Here is a 5,293-nt window from a genome sequence, read left to right as displayed (position 1 = left end):
CATTTGGCTCTAGCGTGACTACATTACAGTATCTGTCACGGAAAGTCAAAATAAAGACATGGAGGCTGTAAAATCACTGTCGCTCAGAAAACATGTCTGCGAGACACATGCTTCATGCTCTGTGTGGGAGACTCACTGAGCCACCATAAAAAAAATAAATACGGCCTCATCTTCCCAGCACAGGCGGCCGCTGAAGCGTGAGAGGCTGTGGGGTTACTATAGCAACAGCGCTTGCAATCCATGTTTTGTTGCCCTGTTTCACAGCTATCATGCCAAGAGTATGTCAGCATGTGCTATCAGAGGATCCTAGGGGACAGAGTCACAAACACACACTGATTTTCCAGAAAGGTGTGTATTAAATGCAAATGAACAGAGGTGAGCTTAGATGATGAGTCCTTTATGGTTGAATGAACAGGTGTTATGTATTATTTATATAATATTTGGCACCATAAAATGGACTGAACTGATGCAGATTGTATTGTTTTGTGGTTGTTTTTATTGTCAGCATTTAGAACAGGAGAACCATGCAGTGAAATGATTTTAGTGATGCATAATTTGACTCATAATTGGTCACCTGTCAGCTGCTAAGAAAACACAGATGTTGCTAGGTAGCTAGCCAAATTACTCACTAATTGGTTGAAGTTAGTAAAAAATCATCCATAACTGGCTATCAGTTTTTGTTTGTTTTGTTTTTGGTTCAGGGTTTTTGGTCTACAGGTTAAAAAACGAAAACTTTCTATGATTTTTTCATATTCAAGTTGTAAATAAAACAAAGATTATTAAAGTATGTTTTACGATAAAATATGTTAAATTACGTATTACTTGCAGTCCAACCCAAATTCCCTTATGTGAATTTGTGCATATTTTACATGGTAGCTAATTCGTAAGAGTGAATTCGTATGAATTTGTTTGATTTTTGCTAAATCATACGTATTTTACGAGTTCCCCAATTTGTATGAACGACCTATACCTAACCCCGCCCCAAAACTGACCCGTCACTGGACAAATCATACAAAATTGTAAGAGGTTGTACGAATTCGTATGAATACAATTCTGTACGATTTGTATTATACAAGTTCCCTAATTTATACGAATGACCTACACCTAACCCTGCTCCTAAACCTACCCGTCACTAGGATCTAGACAAATTGTACGAGGCTATACGAATTTGTAAGATTTTTGCTAAATCGTATGTATTATTTGAGTTCCCAATTTGTACGAATTACCTACACCTACATTTCCTTGGCTCATTCTGAGTTGAATGCATACAAAAAATTTTATTTCTATGATCGAGAGTTTTCGCAATTTTGAGCTTTTTTTGAACTTGCCCTAGACAGTTTTCCACCAAAGTTGGCTCAGATCATCTTTAGAACATTCTCGCAAAAAGTTAACAAAAGCTTTTTAATATACAAAACTATTTTCATAAAGCGAATAAATGAATTTGGCAAAGTCTGTGAAAAATAGGACATGAGGCTATATTTCCACAATGCTTTAGTGAATTCTGACCAAACTTGGTATATGTAATAACAACCATGATCTGGGAGCACATACTGTAAGTACACTGACCAAAATTATAAACGCAACACTTTTGTTTTTGCCCACATTTTTTCTATGTACACAAAAGGCCTATTTCTCTCAATTATTGTTCACAAATCTGTCTAAATCTGTGTTAGTGAGCACTTCTCCTTTGCTGAGATAATTCATCCACCTCACAGGTGTGGCATATCAAGGTGCTGACTAGACAGCATGATTATTGCACAGGTGTGCCTTAGGCTGGCCACAATAAAAGGCCACTCTAAAATGTGCAGTTTTATCACACAGCACAATGCCACAGATGTCGCAAGTTTTGAGGGAGTGTGCAATTGGCATGCTGACTGCAGGAATGTCCACTAGAGTTGTTGCCTGTGAATTAAATGTTCATTTCTCTACCATAAGCTGTCTTCAAAGGCGTTTCAGAGAATTTGGCAGTACATCCAACCGGCCTCACACTGCAGATCATGTGTAACCAGCCCAGGACCTCCACATCCAGCATCTTCACCTCCAAGATCGTCTGAGACCAGCCACCTGGACAGCTGCTGCAACAATCGGTTTGCATAACCAAAGAATTTCTGCACAAACTGTCAGAAACCGTCTCAGCGAAGCTTATTTGCATGCTCGTCGTCTGCATCTGGGTCTCAATCTGACTGCAGTTTGTCGTCGTAACCGTCTTGAGTGGGCAAATGCTCACATTTCATGGCATCTGGCACTTTGGAGAGGTGTTCTCTTCACGGATGAATCCCAGTTTTCACTGTACAGGTCAGATGGCAGACAGCGTGTATGGCGTCGTGTGGGTGAGAGGTTTGCTGATGTCAGCGTTGTGGATCGAGTGGCCCATGGTGGCGGTGGGGTTATGGTATGGGCAGGCGTATGTTATGGACAGCGAACACAAGTGCATTTTATCGATGGCATTTTTAATGCATATAGATACTGTGACGAGATCCTGAGGCCCATTGTTGTGCCATTCATCCACGACCATCATCTCATGTTGCAGCAAGATAATGCACGGCCCCATGTTGCAAGGATCTGTACCCAATTCCTGGAAGCTGAAAACATCCCAGTTCTTGCGTGGCCAGCATACTCACCGGACATGTCACCCACTGAGCATGTTTGGGATGCTCTGGATCAGCGTATACGACAGCGTGTTCCAGTTCCTGCCAATATCCAACAACTTCGCACAGCCATTGAAGAGGAGTGGACCAACATTCCACAATCAACAACCTGATCAACTCTATGCAAAGGAGATATGTTGCACTACGTGAGGCAAATGGTGGTCACACCAGATACTGACTGGTTTTCGGACCCCCACTGACCCCCCCCCAGTACAGTAAAACTGCACATTTTAGAGTGGCCTTTTATTGTGGCCAGCCTAAGGCACACCTGTACAATAATCATGCTGTCTAATCAGCATCTTGATATGCCACACCTGTGAGGTGGATGGATTATCTCAGCAAAGAAGAAGTGCTCACTAACACAGATTTAGACAGATTTGTGAACAATATTTGAGAGAAATAGGCCTTTTGTGTACATAGAAAAAGTCTTAGATCAAGTGTTGCATTTATAGTTTTGGTCAGTGTAGTTTCGGCAGAGCACCACCTACTGGTCAAAAGATATTGACATTTCTGCTTATAATTTTTGACCAGTTTGGCCAAAAATCATAAGATTAGTCTCAGAATGGCATGCTGAATCGCACAGTATCTAATTTTCCTTTTTGGGCGTCAGCCATTTTGAGTTTTGTAGCAAAATTCTGTATCAACAAATATTTTTTTACAGGGGTCTCCAACCTTGCTCCTGGAGAGCTGCAATACTGCAGAGTTCAGCTTAAATGCTAATCCAGTGTTGCACCAGCTAATCAAGGTGTTCTTTTTTTTTTAAATTAAATTTGTAACTAACATGTCTTTAAAATATCATGCTTAATATATTCTCAATCAGCATACAGTAAATTGGTCTTTAATAAAAATGAGATAAGGATTTGTTAAGAGATCTTTGACCTGTCGACTTGATTTTCTCATACTCAAGTCTTTCCCCAATATGTGTTTTTCAGAGACTTATTAGTGCCCATGACATCCCTGACTTTGATCTGATCGGCAAGCTTGACACAGACTCTCCTAATGATTGTTGATTGAGTTGTGAATCAGATCTAATTATGACATGACGTGTGACTCACCCTTTTACTGCCTTTAAAAACACCTCTTGAATTGAATAAAGGATCTGTGAAGCCACTGGACATAATGAATTAAATTCTTCCTTCATTCTCTGCCAGCGCTGCTGCTAAAACACGTGTCTCCCAGAACCAATTACAGCCACATACTGTGTTCCCTTCCAAGCTGAAGCCTGTTTTTGTCCTAATGATGATGAGCTGAGGGTCTTACAGGTTTCTCCAGGAATAAATGACTTTTGACGTGCTACATGTAATTCTCAGATTCACAGTTTCTGAGAAATCTCACTTGTGTGAATATGTGTAATACTATTTTTAAATGTTCTCATTTGTAGTTATTTCAGCTATGAAATATTCCTGTGTAAAACAACTCAATTATATGCAGTAAATTTAAAACTGAATGATAAATAGTAAAAGATTTTAAATAATGTTAGTATTTTTGATAATAAGTTCTAAATTCTTTAACAGGATGTTGCTTTGTGGATCAAAGCAAACAGGGTTATGATGTCAGATTTCAATCAAGCACATAGAGAATGCATTAGTGTGAATTAAATTAACCTTCCGTTTGATCAAATGCAATTTAAAAACTCGTCTGCTGAAATTACTCAACCTCTGACATCAATAATGATGTTTAGCTTGGATTTTCAAAGACTTTGCTTTGGCTTCGTAGTTTTTACTCTTACAAACTAACAGCACTGTGATTGGATCATATTATAATACCATGGTATATTAGTAGTTGACTACTATATACCATGATAGTTATATGGTATTATAAAGTATTCTAACATGTCATGTAACATGTAATGTTATCATATTTCTATCATGATAGTGTAAAAAATGACATGTCTATGCTTTTCCAGGATTTTATAGTGATACCATGCTACTTTTTATTAAAGGAATAGCTCACCCAAAAAAGAAAATTTGCTTGAAATTTACTCAGGCCATCCAAGGTGTGGATGAATTAGTTTCTTTATTTGGAGAAATGTAGTATAACATCACTTGTTCACCAATAGATCCTCTGCAGTGAATGGGTGCCGTCAGAATGAGAGGCCAAACAGCTGATAAAAACATCACAATAATCCACAAGTAATCCACACCACTCCAGTCCATCAAGTAAATCTTGTGAAGTGAAAAACTGTGTGTTTGTAGAATCAAATCCATCATTAAAAAATTTTTTATCTTCAAACCTCCACTTCTCACTTCAGTCTACTATTCAAGTACTTCTCAGAAAAATGTGCTTTATGTTCTTCTCAGAGATATACTTAAGTATACTTTAAGTACATTTCACTTAAATTATTTTTAAGTGAATTAAATTATCACTAAATTTATTTAACCTATACTATACTAAGCTCCAAGAATCCATGTTTTCATTGTTATACGGTAGGGGGCGCTATTACACGTCTTCTGTACAGAATTTCGAAAACACATGTGAAGAAGAAACTGAAACAACAGATGCTTCCACGTGTAATCTAACACGATCATCAGACATGAAAAATCATGAAAACTGTGTAATGTTATGGAATAAAATGTTTACCCATAAAGAGGTAATAATGACTGTCAAGCTTTGGGGTGTTCAAAATATTGTTTATTTATTTATTT

Source organism: Labeo rohita, chromosome 23 (genome assembly GCF_022985175.1).
Source record: "Labeo rohita strain BAU-BD-2019 chromosome 23, IGBB_LRoh.1.0, whole genome shotgun sequence".
Taxonomy (NCBI): domain Eukaryota; kingdom Metazoa; phylum Chordata; class Actinopteri; order Cypriniformes; family Cyprinidae; genus Labeo; species Labeo rohita.
This window is presented reverse-complemented; position numbering follows the sequence as displayed.